Source organism: Ranitomeya imitator, chromosome 5 (genome assembly GCF_032444005.1).
Source record: "Ranitomeya imitator isolate aRanImi1 chromosome 5, aRanImi1.pri, whole genome shotgun sequence".
NCBI classification, from domain to species: Eukaryota; Metazoa; Chordata; class Amphibia; order Anura; family Dendrobatidae; genus Ranitomeya; species Ranitomeya imitator.
The window spans coordinates 117,359,844-117,383,291 of record NC_091286.1 but is presented as its reverse complement, the minus strand read 5'-3'; the positions used below and the strand labels follow the sequence as shown (position 1 = coordinate 117,383,291).

At 45.6% G+C, this 23,448-nt stretch overlaps 1 long non-coding RNA gene across 1 annotated transcript in view; it reads right to left on the bottom strand.

Moving 5' to 3' along the window:
• Positions 1 to 4,343: 4,343 nt before the first annotated feature.
• Positions 4,344 to 23,448, bottom strand: part of LOC138680568 (uncharacterized) — a 90,859-nt gene continuing 71,754 nt past the window's right edge. The window contains exon 3 of the long non-coding RNA XR_011321662.1: positions 4,344 to 4,384. This is a non-coding gene — a long non-coding RNA (uncharacterized lncRNA). The remainder of the gene's footprint in view (positions 4,385 to 23,448) is intronic.

Sequence of the window (23,448 nt, the reverse complement as noted above, 5' to 3'; positions counted from 1 at the left end):
ATTGGGTATGGGGTGTAGAGAGATGGTGTGTTACACTCCAAGGTGTTCCCCAGGTTTCCTCTCCATTGCTTCGATCTTCCGGCTCTCGTTTAGTAGTTGTTGGAAACTACGCTGCATTGGGCCTACAAATTGGGTATGGGGTGTAGAGAGATGGTGTGTTCCACTCCAAGGTGTTCTCCAGGTTGCCTTTCCTGAGATTCGATCTTCCGGCTCTCGTTTAGTAGTTGTTGGAAACTACGCTGCATTAGGCCTACAAATTGGGTATGGGGTGTAGAGAGATGGTGTGTTCCACTGTAGAGAGATGGTGTGTTCCACTCCAAGGTGTTCCCCAGGTTTCCTCCCCAATGCTTCGATCATCATGCTCTCGTTTAGTAGTTGTTGGAAACTACGCTGCATTAGGCCTACAAATTGGGTATGGGGTGTAGAGAGATGGTGTGTTCCACTCCAAGGTGTTCCCCAGGTTTCCTCGCCAATGCTTCGATCATCATGCTCTCGTTTAGTAGTTGTTGGAAACTACGCTGCATTAGACCTACAAATTGGGTATGGGGTGTAGAGAGATGGTGTGTTCCACTCCAAGGTGTTCTCCAGGTTGCCTTTCCTGAACTTCTATCTTCAGGCTCTCATTAAATTGTGGTTAAACGGAACAACTGCATTTGGCGTACTAGTTGGTTTGGGGCCTACTATCGGTGTCTGCCGCTCCTTGCTGTTCTCCTGGTTTCCTGTCCTGAAATTCCGTTTTCAGGCGCTCGTTAAGTAGTTGTTAATGTTAGACTGCATTTGGCCTACTAGTTGGGTTGGGGCCTACTATCGGTGTCTGCCACTGAACAAAGCTGTGCTGCCTGTTTACTACTGTTGCCAATTTTGAACTGCATTTCGACTACTTACTGATTTGGGCCTACTCTCTGTGTCAGCCTCTCATTCCAGTTGTCCTCCACTGCAATGCCCCCTGATTAGTCCTGTGTTACCAATTTTGAACTGCATTTAGCCCACTTTATTCTTTGGGCCTATATCTGTGTTTCCTCCTCATCCTGCCCATTGCCCAGCCAGTGATAGATGAGTCTGCTGGTACATTGACCCATAACGCAACATTTCCCGTGCACGCTACACTGCAAGATTGTGACCCTGCTGAAAGTCAGGTCCCCCTTCCCGCATACCATACCACCTTACACGGGGACAAACAGGAAGGTGCAGATGAAAGTGCAGGTTCCTTCATCAGGTGGGGGGAGGAATACTAGTTGGCGACGTCACTGGCACAGGGCCTCTCATGGTACGCAAAAGTGTTGCTGCCGGTGGGAGGCGCCCCCGCCGTGCAAACACACCGCTGTACTTTGAGGGGCCCTGTGCCAGTGCCAATGCCAACGAGTGGGCCCCCCCTGCTTGCTCAGGTTCACAGCACTTGCAAAGTTGAAATACTTACCTCTCCCTGCTCCACTGCCGTGACGTGGTCCAGATTTCCTGGGCCCACTAATTACTTGAACCAGCCCTACCCACCACAACTTTAGCCAAATGACCCCCAATTTCAAATGCCTTCCAATTATTATAAGGTAAATTACGCTTGACAAGCTTCATTAAGAAGAATGGATGGTTTTGACATTAAAATGGGCACTCTAGGTGTTTTCCTGGCCCCCACTCACTGCCGACTATGCTGCCCCATTGACTTGCATTGGGTTTCGTGTTTCGGTCGATCCCGACTTTACGTCATAATCGGCCGATTTCACTCGACCCGACTTTTGAGATAGTCGGGTTTCGCGAAACCCGGCTCGACTCTAAAAAGGTCAAGGTCGCTCAACTCTACTGAAAGGTCATCCACCTCTCCTGACGCAACAATATCTCGTACATGTTCTCTGGTCCTGATACGCAATTCTCTCGATGTCAATCCGACATAAACTTTATGACAGGGACAGACTTCATAATATATGACATATGATGTACTGCAAAATATATAGCTGGTGACCGCAAAGGACCGAGTTCCATCAACCGAAGAAAAGGAATTACCTCTCACTACATTACCTTTATTGCATGCGAGACAATCTCCACATGGAAAACATCCCCATCTTTGCTTACCGGCACCAAAAAGATTTTTAGTTTTTGCCGTGTAATGACTCCTGACTAAATGATCCTTTAGGTTTCTACTACGTCTAGCCATCATTAAAGGAGCAGGTGAAATCTCCTTTTGCAATACCGGGTCAGTCATCAATACTGGCCAATGTTTAGTAAGAATTTGTTGAACTGAATGCCAACGGCAATTAAAAGTTGAAATGAATCTGGTCTTAAAGTCATTCTCTTTTACTTTTCGGGTTGTAACAAGGAGTTTCTCTCTAGGGGTACTCTTCGCTCTACGATAGCCATGTTTGATCATTCTGTGGCTATAGCCCCTATCTAAAAACCTTTCCTTCAAATCTAAGGCCTGTAATTCGAACCTGTTCTCAGTAGAGCAGGTACGTTTTGCCCTTAGATACTGACCAATGGGGATAGCTCTCTTCGTTGCGTGTGTATGTGAAGATGATGCATGCAATACAGAGTTTACCGACGTCTCCTTACGAAAAATGTCAGTTTGAATGGTTCCATCTTTGTATACTGATATTGGGATGTCCAAAAAATCTATCACACTTTTTTCAATTCTGTAAGTTAATTTGATATTATATGGATTCTGATTTAGTTCAATAATAAACTTTTCCAGATCAGTCTTGGACCCAATCCAAAAAATCAAAAGGTCGTCAATATAGCAGAGCCAGCACTGCACATGGTCAGCGGCACATGCACCAACACAATGCATAACCTCCCTCTCCCAATACCCAAGAAAGAGGTTAGCATACGATAGCGCGCATGCCGCACCCATGGCAGTGCCGTGCTCCTGCAAATAAAAACGATCCTTGAAGGTAAAGAAATTATGTCTCAAGACAAAATCCAATAATTCCAAAATCAATTCAATAAACAGATGATCCAAATTACTCATCTCGAGAAAGAAATGAACAGCTCTTATTCCATCATCGTGACCAATGGAGGTATAAAGGGACTCGACGTCTGCGGTCACCAGCCATACATCAGGCTCCAAAACAATACCATCAACTCTCACCAGGACATCCAAAGAGTCCCTGACATAGGAGGGCAAGGTTTCTGCAAGTTGTTTTAAATAAAAGTCAATAAACTTGCAAACCAGATCACATAGCCCCCCCATGCCAGAGACTATCGTTAATTTTGGGAATTACACCCATTTCAAAGGCCTGCTGTAAAATACCATATAACTCATCAGCAAATTCTTGCAATGGACTATTGGGAAGCATTGAATAACTATCTTTATTTCTTAATTGTCAATATGCTTCCCGTTCATATTGATCAACCGGCCAGATCACAACATTCCCTCCCTTGTCGGCCACCTTAATTACCACATCATCTAAAGCCCTAAGCTCTTTAAGGGCCCGCCTTTGTACAGGCTTCAAATTGTCATGTTTAATATGTCGTGGTTAGTGTTGAGCGATACCGTCCGATACTTGAAAGTATCGGTATCGGATAGTATCGGCCGATACCTGAAAAGTACCGATACCAATACAAGTATCGGAAGGTATCCTGATGGATCCCAGGGTCTGAAGGAGAGGAAACTCTCCTTCAGACCCTGGGATCCATATTAATGTGTAAAATAAAGAATTAAAATAAAAAATATTGATATACTTACCTCTCCGGAGGCCCCTGGACATCACCGCTGGTGACCGGCAGCCTTCTTTGCTTAAAATTCCTTCTCAGGTCAGGTCATTCTCAGGTCCTAAATTCCTAGAATGAGGAGTTTAGGGCCTGAGAATGACGTCGCGGCTTGTGATTGGTCGCGTGGCGGTCACATGAGCGGCACGCGACCAATCAGAAGCCGTGACGTCATGGAAGGCTCTAAACACGCTCATTTTAAGCAAAGAAGGCTGCCGGTTACCAGCGGTGATGTCCAGGGGCCTCCAGAGAGGTAAGTATATTAATATTTTTTATTTTAATTCTTTATATTACACATTAATATGGATCCGATACCGATTCCCGATACCACAAAAGTATCGGAACTCGGTATTGGAATTCCGATACCGCAAGTATCGGCCGATACCCGATACTTGCGGTATCGGAATGCTCAACACTAGTCGTGGTATCTCTTTGAAATCTTTCATGACTAATTTGGAAAAAATCTCTACTTGTGGACAAACCGATAAGGGAGGGAAGGTCAGTGATCTGGGCAGGATAGAGGTAGGGAATTTACTCACCGTAATTGGTCCCTGTTCATCTAAAAGCTCCTCCAAAATGGTAAGAGTCTCTTGTTCTGTAACAGTAGTAACATCATTAGCCCGTTCATGTCGATAGTGTAATTTTTTCAGGACCAGTTTGTGGCAGAAGAGGTGGAGGTCCTTCACAGCTGAAAAATAATTAAACCCATTAGTAGGAGAGAAAGTAAGACCAAATTTTAAAACCTCCACCTGTGCACTTGTTAATCTGTGGGAAGATAAATTAATTACCTCCAAGTTACCATTTCTGGTTCTCCTAGTGGATTGTCATTGTGGAGAAGTCATCCTCTTTTTATTATAATGTCTAGTCTTATTTCTTTTAACATCTTTGGGGAATCCTGGGTTACCAATATCTTCTAACCTTGACTCTGAAACACTTGGTCTCAGTTCATCCACTGATGTGTAAGAGGATATTGATGTAGATCGTGACCTATTCAATGATCTTTTTCTACCATTTTTGTTTCTCCATCTATACATAGTGTGATTCTGTGAGTCCAAGGAATCTCTCTGAAATTTTTTGGATTTAATATTACAAATTTCAGTTTCACACTTCTGGAAACTGTTCTAAATCCTTATTTATATCCTCCAAATTTTTATCAGATAATTCCTTTTTAAGGTCTCCTTGGATTCCCTCAATGTTAGGGTTGAGCGAAACGGGTCGAACATTTTCAAAAGTCGCCGACTTTTGGCTAAGTCGGGGTTTCATGAAACCCGATCCGACCCCTGTGCGGGGTCGGCCATGCGGTACGCGACTTTCGCGCCAAAGTCGCGTTTCAATGACGCGAAAAGCGCCATTTCTCAGCCAATGAAGGTAAACGCAGAGTGTGGGCAGCGTGATGACATAGGTCCTGGTCCCCACCATCTTAGAGAAGGGCATTGCAGTGATTGGCTTGCTGTCTGCGACGTCACAGGGGCTATAAAGAGGCGTTCCCGCCGACCGCCATCTTACTGCTGCTGATCTGAGCTTAGGGAGAGGTTGCTGCCGCTTTGTCAGAAGCAGGGATAGCGTTAGGCAGGGTCCATTAACCACAAAACCGCTTGTGCTGCAGCGATTTGCACTGTCCAACACCACCCTCGGTGTGCAGGGACATTGGAAGTTTTTTTTTTTTTTTTCCCCTCAGCGCTGTAGCTCATTGGGCTGCCCTAGAAGGCTCCCTGATAGCTGCATTGCTGTGTGTACGCCGCTGTGCAAACCAACTGCTTTTTTCAAAGCACAAATCCTCTTGTTCCTTCCTTTCTGCACAGCTATCTTTTTTGTTTGTCCACACTTTTTATTTCATTTGTGCATCAGTCCACTCCTTATTGCTGCCTGCCATACCTGGCTGAGATTACTGCAGGCAGGGAGATAGTAGCTGCCTGCCATACCTGGCTGAGATTACTGCAGGCAGGGAGATAGTAATTGTAGGACATTCCCTGTTTTTTTTTGTTTTTTTTTTTTGGTGGGAGATTAAGATTGGCAATTTGGCATTTCTGCTAGAGTGCCATCCCTGTGTGTGCCATCTCTCTCACATAGTGGGCCATAGAAAGCCTTTTCATTTTTCTGTATTTTTTTTTGTGGGGTGTATAAATTCTCCCTGATAAAAATACAGTGGGAGATTAATATTGGCCTTTGGGCTTGTGTGCCAGTTGTGAGCGTGCCATCTGTGCCAGTCCTGAGCGTGCCATCTCTCTCACAAATAGTGGGCCATAGAAAGCCTATTTAATTTTTTTTTTGGTTTTATAAATTTTCCCTGAAAATAGGGAGATTAATATTGGCCTCTGGGCTTGTGTGCCAGTTGTGAGCGTGCCATCTGTGCCAGCCCTGAGCGTGCCATCTCTCTCACAAATAGTGGGCCATAGAAAGCCTATTTAATTTTTTTTTTTGGTTTTATAAATTCTCCCTGAAAAAAAGGGAGATTAATATTGGCCTCTGGGGTTGTGTGACAGTTGTGAGCGTGCCATCTGTGCCAGTCCTGAGCGTGCCATCTCTCTCACAAATAGTGGGCCATAGAAAGCCTATTTAATTTTTTTTTTGGTTTTATAAATTTTCCCTGAAAAAAGGGAGATTAATATTGGCCTCTGGGCTTGTGTGCCAGTTGTGAGCGTGCCATCTGTGCCAGTCCTGAGCGTGCCATCTCTCTCACAAATAGTGGGCCATAGAAAGCCTATTTAATTTTTTTTTTGGTTTTATAAATTTTCCCTGAAAAAAGGGAGATTAATATTGGCCTCTGGGCTTGTGTGCCAGTTGTGAGCGTGCCATCTGTGCCAGTCCTGAGCGTGCCATCTCTCTCACAAATAGTGGGCCATAGAAAGCCTATTTAAATATTTTTTTGGTTTTATAAATTCTCCCAGAAAAAAAGGGAGATTAATATTGGCCTCTGGGCTTCTGTGCCAGTCCTGAGCGTGCCATCTGTGCCAGTCCTGAGCGTCCCATCTCTCTCACAAATAGTGGGCCATAGAAAGCCTATTTTTTTTTTTTTTTGGGGTTTTAGAAATTCTCCCTGAAAAAAAAGGGAGATTAATATTGCCCTTTGGGCTTGTGTGCCAGTACTAAGCGTGCCAACTCTCTCTCTCTCTCAGTCAGTGGGCCATAGAACGCCTATTTTTGGTTTTATTTGTTTTCTAAATTCTCCCTGAAAAAATCATTTTATTTTATTTGGTTTCTAAATTCTTCCTGATAAAATCATATTTTTTTTATTATTTTTTTTTCTAAAGTCTCCCTGAAAAAAAAAAAAAAAACAGTGGGAGATTAATATTGGCCTTTCTGCTTGTGTGCCAGTCTTGACTCCTGGGTGCGTCATCTCTCAGTCAGTGGGCCATAGAACGCCTATTTTTGGTTTTATTTGTTTTATAAATTCTCCCTGAAAAAATCATTTTATTTTATTTGGTTTCTAAATTCTTCCTGATAAAATCATATTTTTTTTATTATTTTTTTTTCTAAAGTCTCCCTGAAAAAAAAAAAAAAAAAACAACCAAAAAAAACAGTGGGAGATTAATATTGGCCTTTCTGCTTGTGTGCCAGTCTTGACTCCTGGGTGTGCCATCTCTCTCTCTCTCTCTCTCTCTCTCTCTCCAATTGTGGTCCATAGAAAGCCTATATTTTTTTTCCTTGATTTGGGTTCCAAAATCTACCAGAGAAAATAACTACATCAATCATTGGTAGAAAAATATTGGCCTCTGGGCTTGTGTGCCACTCCTGACTCCTGTGTGCGTCATCTCTCAGTCAGTGGGCCATAGAACGCCTATTTTTGTTTTTATTTGTTTTATAAATTCTCCCTGAAAAAATCATTTTATTTTATTTGGTTTCTAAATTCTTCCTGATAAAATCATATTTTTTTTATTATTTTTTTTTCTAAAGTCTCCCTGAAAAAAAAAAAAAAAAAACAACCAAAAAAAACAGTGGGAGATTAATATTGGCCTTTCTGCTTGTGTGCCAGTCTTGACTCCTGGGTGTGCCATCTCTCTCTCTCTCTCTCTCTCTCCAATTGTGGTCCATAGAAAGCCTATATTTTTTTTCCTTGATTTGGGTTCCAAAATCTACCAGAGAAAATAACTCCATCAATCATTGGTAGAAAAATATTGGCCTCTGGGCTTGTGTGCCACTCCTGACTCCTGTGTGCGTCATCTCTCAGTCAGTGGGCCATAGAACGCCTATTTTTGTTTTTATTTGTTTTATAAATTCTCCCTGAAAAAATCATTTTATTTTATTTGGTTTCTAAATTCTTCCTGATAAAATCATATTTTTTTTATAATTTTTTTTTCTAAAGTCTCCCTGAAAAAAAAAAAAAAAAAACAACCAAAAAAAACAGTGGGAGATTAATATTGGCCTTTCTGCTTGTGTGCCAGTCTTGACTCCTGGGTGTGCCATCTCTCTCTCTCTCTCTCTCTCTCCAATTGTGGTCCATAGAAAGCCTATATTTTTTTTCCTTGATTTGGGTTCCAAAATCTACCAGAGAAAATAACTACATCAATCATTGGTAGAAAAATATTGGCCTCTGGGCTTGTGTGCCACTCCTGACTCCTGTGTGCGTCATCTCTCAGTCAGTGGGCCATAGAACGCCTATTTTTGTTTTTATTTGTTTTATAAATTCTCCCTGAAAAAATCATTTTATTTTATTTGGTTTCTAAATTCTTCCTGATAAAATCATATTTTTTTTATTATTTTTTTTTCTAAAGTCTCCCTGAAAAAAAAAAAAAAACAAACAAACAAAAAAAACAGTGGGAGATTAATATTGGCCTTTCTGCTTGTGTGCCAGTCTTGACTCCTGGGTGTGCCATCTCTCTCTCTCTCTCTCTCTCTCTCTCTCCAATTGTGGTCCATAGAAAGCCTATATTTTTTTTCCTTGATTTGGGTTCCAAAATCTACCAGAGAAAATAACTACATCAATCATTGGTAGAAAAATATTGGCCTCTGGGCTTGTGTGCCACTCCTGACTCCTGTGTGCGTCATCTCTCAGTCAGTGGGCCATAGAACGCCTATTTTTGTTTTTATTTGTTTTATAAATTCTCCCTGAAAAAATAATTTTATTTTATTTGGTTTCTAAATTCTTCCTGATAAAATCATATTTTTTTTATTTATTTTTTTTCTAAAGTCTCCCTGAAAAAAAAAAAAAAAAAAAAAAAAAAAAACAAACTCAAAAAAAAAAAGGGAGATTAATATTGGCCTTTCTGCTTGTGTGCCAGTCTTGACTCCTGGGTGTGCCATCTCTCTCTCTCTCTCTCTCTCTCTCTCTCCAATTGTGGTCCATAGAAAGCCTATATTTTTTTTCCTTGATTTGGGTTCCAAAATCTACCAGAGAAAATAACTCCATCAATCATTGGTAGAAAAATATTGGCCTCTGGGCTTGTGTGCCACTCCTGATTCCTGTGTGCGTCATCTCTCACTCAGTGGCCCATAGAAAGCATATAGTTTGTTACATTTGTTTTCTAAATTCTCCCTGCAAAAATCTATTTTTTTTTTTTGGGGGGGTTTCTAAAGTGTTCCTGAAAAAAATAAAAATAAAAAAAAAATAATAGTGTGACATTAATATTAACATTTGTGCTTCAGTGACAGTCCTGCGTGTGGGGCATCTCTCTAATTTGCAGCCACCAAAAAAAGAGTGTGTAACATTGGGCCTGATTTTCGCTGTGGTCTCACCAACCTGTAAAGGGGTAGCTAAATCATACTGAAGTTATAGCTCACCGTGTAAGTTGTGTGACTGCAACAAATAACGTTAGTTTGGTTACGTTTTTAAAACAATGAGGAAGTCTAGTGGAAGAGGTCGTGGCCGGGGGCGTTCATTGTCAGCTGGTAATGAGGGTAGTGGTAGTGGTGGAGCATCAGGTGGTCGTGGGGAAAAAAATATTGCACCTAAGTCTGGAGCTGTGGAGCCAGGTTCGTCGTCCGGCTACACAAGGCCTCGAACGCTCCCTTTTCTGGGATTAGGAAAACCGCTTTTAAAGCCGGAGCAGCAAGAGCAAGTTTTGGCTTATCTTGCTGACTCAGCCGCTAGCTCTTTTGCCTCCTCTCGTGAAACTGGTAAAAGTAAAAGCAGCGCGTCGTTAGTGGATGTTCACGGTCAGGGACAAGTCACTTCCTTGTCCTCTTCAGCAAAAACAACAACAGAGAAGAATGCAGCAGGCGACACAACGGGTTACTCCATGGAGCTCTTTACACATACCGTCCCTGGCTTAGAAAGTGAAGCAGTTAACAGTCCATGCCCATTACAAGTTGAATCTGACATGGAGTGCACTGACGCACAGCCACAGCCAGACTACTATGCTGGTCCTTTGACTCAGACCACAACATTGCCCTCGCAGGGTGCTGATCAAGAATCAGACCCTGATGAGACTATGTTGCCCCATCACGAACGCTATACCACCGACCGACACGGTGACACAGACGAAGTTGCGCAGGAGGTACAAGAAGAGTTATTAGATGACCCAGTTCTTGATCCTGATTGGCAGCCATTGGGGGAACAGGGTGCAGGCGGCAGCAGTTCTGAAGCAGAGGAGGAGGAGGGGCCGCAGCAGGCATCAACATCGCCACAGGTTCCATCTGCCGGGCCCGTATCTTGCCCAAAACGCGTGGCAAAGCCAAAACCTGGTGGAGGACAGCGTGGCCATCCGGTTAAAGCTCAGTCTGCAATGCCTGAAAAGGTATCCGATGCTAGAAAGAGTGCAGTCTGGCATTTTTTTAAACAACATCCAATTGATCAGCGCAAAGTCATCTGTCAAAAATGTTCTACTTCCTTAAGCAGAGGTCAGAATCTGAAAAGTCTCAATACTAGTTGCATGCATAGACATTTAACCACCATGCATTTGAAAGCTTGGACTAACTACCAAACGTCCCTTAAGGTTGTTGCACCCTCGGCCAATGAAGCTAGTCATCAACGCAACATCCCTTCCGGCAGTGTAGGACCACCATTTAGCGCACCACCTGCTGTATCTGTGCAGGTATCTTTGCCAGGCCAAAGCAGTCAGGGTCAGGGAATCACCAGTTTCGTAGTAGGAAACACTGCATCTAGGGCACCGGCGGCAACAATACCATCTCCCACCGTCTCTCAGTCTGCCATGTCCACCGGCACCCCCGCTAGTTCCACGATCTCCAGCTCTCCAGTCCAGCTCACCCTACATGAGACTATGGTTAGAAAAAGGAAATACTTAGCCTCGCATCCGCGTACACAGGGTTTGAACGCCCACATAGCTAGACTAATCTCGTTAGAGATGATGCCCTACCGGTTAGTTGAAAGCGAAGCTTTCAAAGACCTGATGGACTACGCTGTACCACGCTACGAGCTACCCAGTCGACACTTTTTTTCCAGAAAAGCCATCCCAGCCCTCCACCAGCATGTTAAAGAGCGCATCGTCCATGCACTCAGGCAATCTGTGAGCACAAAGGTGCACCTGACAACAGATGCATGGACCAGTAGGCATGGCCAGGGACGTTACGTGTCCATCACGGCACACTGGGTAAATGTGGTGGATTCAGGGTCCACAGGGGACAGCAAGTTTGGGACAGTTCTGCCTAGCCCACGGTCTAGTAAACAGTTGTCTGTAGCCGTTCGCACCCCCTCCTCCTCCTCCTCCTCCTCGTCCTCCTGCAGAAGCAAGAGCTCGTCCACAGACCGCAGTCGCACAAACACTCCATCCGCACCTGCCACTGTTGCACACCAGGTCTCCCATTATGGGGCAGCTACTGGCAAACGTCAGCAGGCTGTATTGGCTATGAAGTGTTTGGGCGACAATAGACACACCGCGGAAGTTCTGTCCGAGTTCTTGCAGCAAGAAACGCAGTCGTGGCTGGGCACTGTAGATCTTGAGGCAGGCAAGGTAGTGAGTGATAACGGAAGGAATTTCATGGCTGCCATCTCCCTTTCCCAACTGAAACACATTCCTTGCCTGGCTCACACCTTAAACCTGGTGGTGCAGTGCTTCCTGAAAAGTTATCCGGGGTTATCCGACCTGCTCCTCAAAGTGCGTGGACTTTGCGCACATATCCGCCGTTCGCCTGTACACTCCAGCCGTATGCAGACCTATCAGCGTTCTTTGAACCTTCCCCAGCATCGCCTAATCATAGACGTTGCAACAAGGTGGAACTCAACACTGCACATGCTTCAGAGACTGTGCGAACAGAGGCGGGCTGTTATGTTTTTGTGGGAGGATACACATACACGGGCAGGCAGTAGGATGGCAGACATGGAGTTGTCAGGTGTGCAGTGGTCGAAGATTCAAGACATGTGTCAAGTCCTTCAGTGTTTTGAGGAATGCACACGGCTGGTTAGTGCAGACAACGCCATAATAAGCATGAGCATCCCCCTAATGCGTCTGCTGATGCAAAGTTTGACGCACATAAAGGATCAGGCGTCTGCACCAGAGGAAGAGGAAAGCCTTGATGACAGTCAGCGATTGTCTGGTCAGGGCAGTGTACATGACGAGGTACCGGGCGAAGAGGAGGTGGAGGATGAGGAGGATGATGGGGATGAGTATATTTTTAATGAGGAAGCTTTCCCGGGGGCACGGGAAATTGGTGGCGTGGCAAGGCCGGGTTCTGGTTTTTTGAGGGACACAAGTGACGTAGATTTGCCTGCAACTGCCCCTCAACCAAGCACAACCGCAGATTTGACAACGGGAACTTTGGCCCACATGGCGGATTATGCCTTGCGTATCCTCAAAAGGGACACACGCATTACAAAAATGATGAACGATGACGATTACTGGTTGGCCTGCCTCCTTGATGCTCGCTATAAAGGCAAATTGCAAAATATTATGCCACATGAGAACTTGGAACTAATATTAGCAACAAAACAATCAACTCTTGTTGACCGTTTGCTTCTGGCATTCCCTGCACACAGCGCCCGTGATCGTTCTCACACGAGCTCCAGGGGCCAGCAGACCAGAGGTGTTAGAGGGGCAGAAATCAGAAGTGGCGTTGGCCAGAGGGGTTTTCTGACCAGGTTGTGGAGTGATTTTTCTATGACCGCAGACAGGACAGGTACTGCAGCATCAATTCAAAGTGACAGGAGACAACATTTGTCCAGTATGGTTACAAACTATTTTTCATCCCTTATCGACGTTCTCCCTCAACCGTCATTCCCATTTGATTACTGGGCATCCAAATTAGACACCTGGCCAGAATTGGCAGAATATGCATTGCAGGAGCTTGCTTGCCCGGCAGCTAGTGTCCTATCAGAAAGAGTATTCAGTGCTGCAGGTTCAATACTAACAGAAAAAAGGACTCGTCTGGCTACCCAAAATGTAGATGATCTAACCTTCATTAAAATGAACCACAACTGGATTTCAAAATCTTTTGCCCCACCCTGCCCGGCTGACACCTAGCTTTCCTATGAAAAGGTCTTGCCTGTGGACTATTCTGAATGACTTTTCCAATCTCGTAATTTTCTTCACCTGATTGTCCAGCATACGACATGTTTCCACCTCACGAAATGGCCAAACTCCCCACACGGGGCCGTGCTATCGCCACTTTGCGCTTGGACCCTTGAGAGTGCTGTTTGTCTGAAGAGGTGGGTGTGGCCGCTTTTGGTCGACGGCACTGCCACTGGGTCCCTCATAGTACAATAAAGTGTCTCTGGCGGTGGTGGTGCGCACCCAACGTCAGACACACCGTTGTAATATGAGGGGCCCTGTGCCTGTACCGCCGGCCACAAGCCAGTTCCCCCCCCCCCAGCTCAAACAGTGCTCTACCACTAGCAAAATTATCTCTCACAGCTTCACCAATGTGTAGTCTAGGCGCTGACATCCTTCAATGCCTGGCACTGACAATACCATTGTTTTGACATTTTTGTTATGTTAGGCCTTCGAAGCCTGTCTGCGGTCCCTTCTTTCTACAACTACTACACTGACCAGGCCACTGCTGGCCGTGTTACCCTGGAACCAATTTAAAAGTGCCTACAGTCAGCCCAATTTTGTTATGTTAGGCCTTCGAAGACTGTCTGCCGTCACTCCTTCCACTAGACTTCCACTGACCATACACTGCTGCCCATGTACCCCTGGAACCAATTTAAAATTGCCTACAGCCAGCCCAATTTTTTTATTTTAGGCCTTCGATGCCTGTCTGCGGTCCATTCTTTCAACTACTACTACACTGACCAGGGCACTGCTGCCCAAGTACCCCTGGAACCAATTTAAAATTGCCTACAGCCATGTGTTATTATTTTAGGCCTTCGATGCCTGTCTGTGGTCCCTCCTTCCACTAGGCCTCCACTGACCACACCACTGCTGCCCGTGTACCCCTGGAACCAATTTAAAATTGCCTACAGCCATGTGTGATTATTTTAGGCCTTCGATGCCTGTCTGCGGTCACTCCTTCCACTAGGCCTCCACTGACCACACCACTGCTGCCCGTGTAACCCTGGAACCAATTTAAAATTGCCTACAGCCATGTGTTATTATTTTAGGCCTTCGATGCCTGTCTGCGGTCACTCCTTCCACTAGGCCTCCACTGACCACACCACTGCTGCCCGTGTACCCCTGGAACCAATTTAAAATTGCCTACAGCCAGCCCAATTTTTTTATTTTAGGCCTTCGATGCCTGTCTGCGGTCCATTCTTTCAACTACTACTACACTGACCAGGGCACTGCTGCCCAAGTACCCCTGGAACCAATTTAAAATTGCCTACAGCCATGTGTTAATATTTTAGGCCTTCGATGCCTGTCTGTGGTCACTCCTTCCACTAGGCCTCCACTGACCACACCACTGCTGCCCGTGTACCCCTGGAACCAATTTAAAATTGCCTACAGCCAGCCCAATTTTTTTATTTTAGGCCTTCGATGCCTGTCTGCGGTCCATTCTTTCAACTACTATTACACTGACCAGGGCACTGCTGCCCGTGTACCCCTGGAACCAATTTAAAATTGCCTACAGCCATGTGTTATTATTTTAGGCCTTCGATGCCTGTCTGCGGTCACTCCTTCCACTAGGCCTCCACTGACCACACCACTGCTGCCCGTGTACCCCTGGAACCAATTTAAAATTGCCTACAGCCATGTGTGATTATTTTAGGCCTTCGATGCCTGTCTGCGGTCACTCCTTCCACTAGGCCTCCACTGACCACACCACTGCTGCCCGTGTACCCCTGGAACCAATTTAAAATTGCATACAGCCAGCCCAATTTTTTTATTTTAGGCCTTCGATGCCTGTCTGCGGTCCATTCTTTCAACTACTACTACACTGACCAGGGCACTGCTGCCCAAGTACCCCTGGAACCAATTTAAAATTGACTACAGCCATGTGTTAATATTTTAGGCCTTCGATGCCTGTCTGTGGTCACTCCTTCCACTAGGCCTCCACTGACCACACCACTGCTGCCCGTGTACCCCTGGAACCAATTTAAAATTGCCTACAGCCATGTGTGATTATTTTAGGCCTTCGATGCCTGTCTGCGGTCACTCCTTCCACTAGGCCTCCACTGACCACACCACTGCTGCCCGTGTACCCCTGGAACCAATTTAAAATTGCATACAGCCAGCCCAATTTTTTTATTTTAGGCCTTCGATGCCTGTCTGCGGTCCATTCTTTCAACTACTACTACACTGACCAGGGCACTGCTGCCCAAGTACCCCTGGAACCAATTTAAAATTGACTACAGCCATGTGTTAATATTTTAGGCCTTCGATGCCTGTCTGTGGTCACTCCTTCCACTAGGCCTCCACTGACCACACCACTGCTGCCCGTGTACCCCTGGAACCAATTTAAAATTGCCTACAGCCATGTGTGATTATTTTAGGCCTTCGATGCCTGTCTGCGGTCACTCCTTCCACTAGGCCTCCACTGACCACACCACTGCTGCCCGTGTACCCCTGGAACCAATTTAAAATTGCCTACAGCCAGCCCAATTTTTTTATTTTAGGCCTTCGATGCCTGTCTGCGGTCCATTCTTTCAACTACTACTACACTGACCAGGGCACTGCTGCCCAAGTACCCCTGGAACCAATTTAAAATTGCCTACAGCCATGTGTTATTATTTTAGGCCTTCGATGCCTGTCTGTGGTCCCTCCTTCCACTAGGCCTCCACTGACCACACCACTGCTGCCCGTGTACCCCTGGAACCAATTTAAAATTGCCTACAGCCATGTGTGATTATTTTAGGCCTTCGATGCCTGTCTGCGGTCACTCCTTCCACTAGGCCTCCACTGACCACACCACTGCTGCCCGTGTAACCCTGGAACCAATTTAAAATTGCCTACAGCCATGTGTTATTATTTTAGGCCTTCGATGCCTGTCTGCGGTCACTCCTTCCACTAGGCCTCCACTGACCACACCACTGCTGCCCGTGTACCCCTGGAACCAATTTAAAATTGCCTACAGCCAGCCCAATTTTTTTATTTTAGGCCTTCGATGCCTGTCTGCGGTCCATTCTTTCAACTACTACTACACTGACCAGACCACTGCTGCCCGTGTACCCCTGGAACCAATTTAAAAGTGCCTACAGCCAGCCCAAGTTTGTAATGTTAGGCCTTGGAAGCCTGTCTGCGGTCACTCCTTCCACTAGACTTCCACTGACCAGACCACTGCTGCCCGTGTACCCCTGGAACCAATTTAACCCCTTACCGGCATCGGACGTACTATACCGTCCGATGCCGGCTCCCCTGCTTTGATGCAGGGCTCCGCGGTGAGCCCGCACCAAAGCCGGGACATGTCAGCTGTTTTGAACAGCTGACATGTGCCCGTAATAGGCGCGGGCAGAATCGCGATCTGCCCGCACCTATTAACTAGTTAAATGCCGCTGTCAAACGCAGACAGCGGCATTTAACTACCGCTTCCGGCCGGGCGGCCGGAAATGACGTCATCGCCGACCCCCGTCACATGTCCGGGGGTCGGCGATGCGTCTCCATTGTAGCCATAGAGGTCCTTGAGACCTCTATGGTTACTGATTGCCCGTCGCTGTGAGCGCCACCCTGTGGTCGGCGCTCACAGCACACGTGCAATTCTGCTACATAGCAGCGATCAGCAGATCGCTGCTATGTAGCAGAGCCGATCGGCTTGTGCCTGCTTCTAGCCTCTCATGGAGGCTATTGAAGCATGGCAAAAGTTAAAAAAAAAAGTTTAAAAAAATGTGAAAAAAATAAAAAAAACATAAAAGTTTAAATCACCCCCCTTTCGCCCCAATCAAAATAAATCAATAAAAAAAATATCAAATCTACGCATATTTGGTATCGCCGCGCTCAGAATTGCCCGATCTATCAAATAAAAAAAAGTATTAACCTGATCGCTAAACAGCGTAGCGGGAAAAAAACTCGAAACGCCAGAATTACGTTTTTTTGGTCGCCGCGACATTGCATTAAAATGCAATAACGGGCGATCAAAAGAACGTATCTGCACCGAAATGCTATCATTAAAAACGTCATCTCGGCACGCAAAAAATAAGCCCTCAACCGACCCCAGATCACGAAAAATGGAGACGCTACGAGTATCGGAAAATGGCGCAATTTTTTTTTTTTTTTTTTTAGCAAAGTTTGGAATTTTTTTTCACCACTTAGATATAAAATAACCTAGTCATGTTTGGTGTCTATGAACTCGTAATGACCTGGAGAATCATAATGGCAGGTCATTTTTAGCATTTAGTGAACCTAGCAAAAAAGCCAAACAAAAAACCAATGTGGGATTGCACTTTTTTTGCAATTTCACCGCACTTGGAATTTTTTTCCCGTTTTCTAGTACACGACATGTTAAAACCAATGATGTCGTTCAAAAGTACAACTCGTCCCGCAAAAAATAAGCCCTCACATGGCCAAATTGACGGAAAAATAAAAAAGTTATGGCTCTGGGAAGGAGGGGAGCGAAAAACGAACACGGAAAAACGAAAAATCCCCTGGTCATGAAGGGGTTAAAAGTGCCTACAGCCAGCCCAAGTTTGTTATGTTAGGCCTTCGAAGCCTGTCTGCGGTCACTCCTTCCACTAGACTTCCACAGACCAGACCACTGCTGCCCGTGTACCCCTGGAACCAATTTAAAAGTGCCTACAGCCAGCCCAAGTTTGTAATGTTAGGCCTTGGAAGCCTGTCTGCGGTCACTCCTTCCACTAGACTTCCACTGACCATACACTGCTGCCCATGTACCCCTGGAACAAATTTAAAAGTGCCTACAGCCAGCCCAAGTTTGTTATGTTAGGCCTTCGAAGCCTGTCTGCGTCCCGTTCTTTCAACTACAACTACACTGACCAGGCCACTGATGGCCGTGTTCCCCTGGAACCAATTTTAACTTGCCTACAGCCAGCCCTATGTTATTATGTTAGGCCTTCGAAGCCTGTCTGCGTCCCGTTCTTTCAACTACAACTACACTGACCAGGCCACTGATGGCCGTGTTCCCCTGGAACCAATTTTAACTTGCCTACAGCCAGCCCAATGTTAGGCCTTTGATGCCTGTCTGCCGTCACTCCTTCCACTAGGCCTCCACTGACCTGTCTATTGCTGCCCGTGTACCCCTTGAACCAACATCATTAAATATAAAAAAAATTAATTTGATTATAAAAAATAAGATCGTGTTGAGATCTCAAATGCAGACATTTTAACAATCAAAACAAACACACAACAAATATCTGGAACTGTACTACAAAGGTCCAACAGCTACAATTTCTTTCTCCTGCAAGAAGTTAACTGAAAGTTTTTTGGAGTTGTTAACACAGATATGGCATCCACCGAGTGTTGTCCTGTCGCGTCTCCTTTAAATTATTTCCAATAAGATGTTAAACTATTAATTTAATAAAATCAATAATTAAAAAAATAATTGAGTAAGTCAAAAGCACATTGCAAATAAACATTAATTACAAATCAAGAAGCATGGCGCGTCCGAGGGTGAGTAGATACCGAATAAGAATATAATCACCCTCGGACGCGCAATGCTTATTTAAAACAGCCTTCCTTCCTAAGAATCAGCCCTTCCGTGGTGTAGAGAGAGGTTGTGTTACACTCCAAGGTGTTCCCCAGGTTGCCTGTCCTGAGCTTCGATCTTCCGGCTCTCGTTTAGTAGCTGTTGGAAACTACGCTGCATTAGGCCTACTAATTGTGTATGGGTGAAACAGTGGCGCATCTGCGGTCCCTCCTTCCACTAGGCCTCCACTGACCTGTCTACTGCGGCCCGTGTACCCCTTGAACCAACCTAATAAAATATTTAAAAAATTAATTTGATTATAAAAAATAAGATCGTGTTGAGATCTCAAATGCAGACATTTTAACAATCAAAACAAACACACAACAAATATCTGGAACTGTACTACAAAGGTCCAACAGCTACAATTTCTTTCTCCTGCAAGAAGTTAACTGAAAGTTTTTTGGAGTTGTTAACACAGATATGGCATCCACCGAGTGTTGTCCTGTCGCGTCTCCTTTAAATTATTTCCAATAAGATGTTAAACTATTAATTTAATAAAATCAATAATTAAAAAAATAATTGAGTAAGTCAAAAGCACATTGCAAATAAACATTAATTACAAATCAAGAAGCATGGCGCGTCCGAGGGTGAGTAGATACCGAATAAGAATATAATCACCCTCGGACGCGCAATGCTTATTTAAAACAGCCTTCCTTCCTAAGAATCAGCCCTTTCGTGGTGTAGAGAGAGGTTGTGTTACACTCCAAGGTGTTCCCCGGGTTGCCTTTCATGAGCTTCGATCTTCCGGCTCTCGTTTAGTAGTTGGTGGAAACTACGCTGCATTAGGCCTACAAATTTGGTATGGGGTGTAGAGACAGGTTGTGTTACACTCCAAGGTTTTCACCAGGTTGCCTTTCCTGAGCTTCGATCTTCATGCTCTCGTTTAGTAGTTGTAGAAAAGTACGCTGCATTAGGCCTACAAAATGGGTATGGGGTGGAGAGAGATGGTGTGTTACACTCCAAGGTGTTCCCCAGGTTGCCTTTCCTGAGCTTCGATCTTCATGCTCTCGTTTAGTAGGTGTCGGAAAGGAGGCTGCATTAGGCCTAAAAAATGGGGAATGGGGTGGAGAGAGATGGTGTGTTACACTCCAAGGTGTTCCCCAGGTTTCCTTGCCATTGCTTCGGTCTTCCGACTCTCGTTTAGTAGTTGTAGAAAAGTACACTGCATTAGGCCTAAAAAATGGGTATGGGGTGGAGAGAGATGGTGTGTTACACTCCAAGGTGTTCCCCAGGTTGCCTTTCCTGAACTTCGATCTTCATGCTCTCGTTTAGTAGGTGTCGGAAAGTAGGCTGCATTAGGCCTACAAATTGGGTATGGGGTGGAGAGAGATGGTGTGTTACACTCCAAGGTGTTCCCCAGGTTTCCTTGCCATTGCTTCGGTCTTCCGACTCTCGTTTAGTAGTTGTAGAAAAGTACACAGCATTAGGCCTACAAAATGGGTATGGGGTGGAGAGAGATGGTGTGTTACACTCCAAGGTGTTCCCCAGGTTGCCTTTCCTGAGCTTCTATCTTCAGGCTCTCATTAAATTGTGGTTAAATGGAACAACTGCATTTGGCGTACTAGTTGGTTTGGGGCCTACTATCGGTGTCTGCCACTCCTTGCTGTTCTCCTGGTTTCCTGTCCTGAAATTCCATTTTCAGCCTCTCGTTAAGTAGTTGTTAATGTTAGACTGCATTTGGCCTACTAGGTGGGTTGGGGCCTACTATCGGTGTCTGCCACTCCTTGCTGTTCTCCTCCACTGAACAAAGCTGTGCCGCCTGTTTACTACGGTTGCCAATTTTGAACTGCATTTCGACTACTTACTGATTTGGCCCTACTCTCTGTGTCAGCCTCTCATTCCAGTTGTCCTCCACTGCAATGCCCCCTGGTTATTCCTGTGTTACCAATTTTGAACTGCATTTAGCCCACTTTCTTCTTTGGGCCTATATCTGTGTTTCCACTTCATCGTGCCCATTGCCCAGCCAGTGATAGATGAGTCTGCTGGTACATTGACCCATAACGCAACATTCCCCGTGCACGCTACACAACAACATTGTGACCCTGCTGAAAGTCAGGTCGCTCTTCCCGCATACCATACCACCTTACACGGGGACAAAGAGGAAGGTGCAGATGAAAGTGCAGGTTCCTTCATCAGGTGGGGGGAGGAATACTAGTTGGCGACGTCACTGGCACAGGGCCTCTCATAGTACGCAAAAGTGTTGCTGCCGGTGGGAGGCGCCCCCGCCGTGCAAACACACCGCTGTACTTTGAGGGGCCCTGTGCCAGTGCCAATGCCAACGAGTGGGCCCCCCCTGCTTGCTCAGGTTCACAGCACTTGCAAAGTTGAAATACTTACCTCTCCCTGCTCCACTGCCGTGACGTGGTCCAGATTTCCTGGGCCCACTAATTACTTGAACCAGCCCTACCCCCCACAACTTTAGCCAAATGACCCCCAATTTCAAATGCCTTCCAATTATTATAAGGTAAATTACGCTTGACAAGCTTCATTAAGAAGAATGGATGGTTTTGACATTAAAATGGGTACTCTAGGTGTTTTCCTGGCCCCCACTCACTGCCGACTATGCTGCCCCATTGACTTGCATTGGGTTTCGTGTTTCGGTCGATCCCGACTTTACGTCATAATCGGCCGATTTCACTCGACCCGACTTTGGACATAGTCGGGTTTCGCAAAACCCGGCTCGACTCTAAAAAGGTCAAGGTCGCTCAACTCTACTCAATGTCCTTTTCAATTTCTTTTAATTTTTTATCATCAAGTAGAATTAGAAGTTCCATAAAACCTTTAGAACATTACCCAGCAATTTTTTCCCATTTTACTTTTACAGTCTCATCCTCTACCAAAAAAGAAGTGTTGAGCGATACCGTCCGATACTTGAAAGTATCGGTATCGGATAGTATCGGCCGATACCTGAAAAGTACCGATACCAATACAAGTATCGGAAGGTATCCTGATGGTTCCCAGGGTCTGAAGGAGAGGAAACTCTCCTTCAGGCCCTGGGATCCATATTAATGTGTAAAATAAAGAATTAAAATAAAAAATATTGATATACTTACCTCTCCGGAGGCCCCTGGACATCACCGCTGGTGACCGGCAGCCTTCTTTGCTTAAAATTCCTTCTCAGGTCAGGTCATTCTCAGGTCCTAAATTCCTAGAATGAGGAGTTTAGGGCCTGAGAATGACGTCGCGGCTTGTGATTGGTCGCGTGGCGGTCACATGAGCGGCACGCGACCAATCAGAAGCCGTGACGTCATGGAAGGCTCTTAACACGCTCATTTTAAGCAAAGAAGGCTGCCGGTTACCAGCGGTGATGTCCAGGGGCCTCCAGAGAGGACTCGAAGTCCCTGTGGGATTAACCTTTAATTAGATATCTCTGCAAAAAGGCCTTATTCCACCAGACCCTCGTACGTCTGTAGAGAAGGTCCTTTAATTTGCCAATTTGTTCTTTAGTAACCCTGTTATCTAAAAACAAAGTTGAGTCCTCTTTGAAAACCTCATTAAGTTTTGTAAGCCACGCCTGGTCAAGTGCTCTGAAGTCCATCTGCTTTGGATCAAAAGCTGTGAATGACACAGTAACAAATATATCAAAATACAGATTCAAAAAGCAAACATAACCAATATCAGCTACCAAAAAATGAGTAACTGTTAGGGCTAGCGGAACGCACCGAGTAAATAGAGATGTTTATTGATATTGGTGCGTTCGCAGCCCGGGGTCCACCGTGCAGGAGTACCTGCTGCTGGCAAACGGCGGAGCTATATGGCGGTATAGACTAACTCAGTTAATTCACTGAGTAGCCGTGAAAGGAAAGCACTGTGCCCTGTTAGACTCCACAGAGGCACAGGCTAACTGCCCAAACAGAGAGCAGTCAGTGGTCACACAAACACACAAAACTCCTCGCCGGAGGAGCCAGCATTCTAGGGGCTTATTTCAGCCGGGTCCCTGAATACACTCAGACTCAATCTCCTCGCCGGAGGAGCCAGCATTCTAGGGGCTTATTTCAGCCGGGTCTCTGAACACACATACATGTGACTACACTGGCGCAAAGCACATAACATAAGACAATACTAGCGCATGGCCGTGCGGTCATGCGCAGTTTATATAGTTGCAGCACAGGAAGCTGCTACTGAAGTTTTTGCCCTTTCAGGACCTTCCAGAAGGACCAATGGAAAGTGCTGCAGTACCTGAGCATGTTTTGCCCTTTCAGGACCTTCCAGAAGGACCAATGGAATGTACTGCAGCACCTGAGCATGTGACCGAACATGTGGCCCTCGACCTCCAATGGGAGACCCTGCCCTGGGCATGCTCAGTGTGAGTAAACAAGGACTTAGTCCCAGAGAGGCTCGCTCGCCGCAGATCAGTGCAGGGTACCATAGGAAAGCCAGAAAAGGCAGTAGTGACCCTATGCACCGAATCAGCCCCAGCGAGACGCTGGGAGCGACGTCTCCACTGAGCAGAGCCCACTGCGGCCAATACCGAATGGGAGACCGCAGCAGACACGGATCGAGATTCCCCCTGTGCAGCAGAGGAAACTCGACTCCTAACAGTAACTAGTACTCACAAACCACTACAACACAAATATATAAAATTTACCAAGAATATATAAATATATTCTTCAAGATGTTCTCAATGTTGAGTTCTCATCATCCGGGTAATAATACATTTAACCCCTTTTTGACCTCGGACGGGATAGTACGTTCGAGGTCAGAAGCCCCGCTTTGATGCAGGGCTCCGCGGTGAGCCCGCATCAAAGCCGGGACATGTCAGCTGTTTTGAACAGCTGACATGTGCCCGTAATAGGCGCGGGCAGAATCGCGATCTGCCCGCACCTATTAACTAGTTAAATGCCGCTG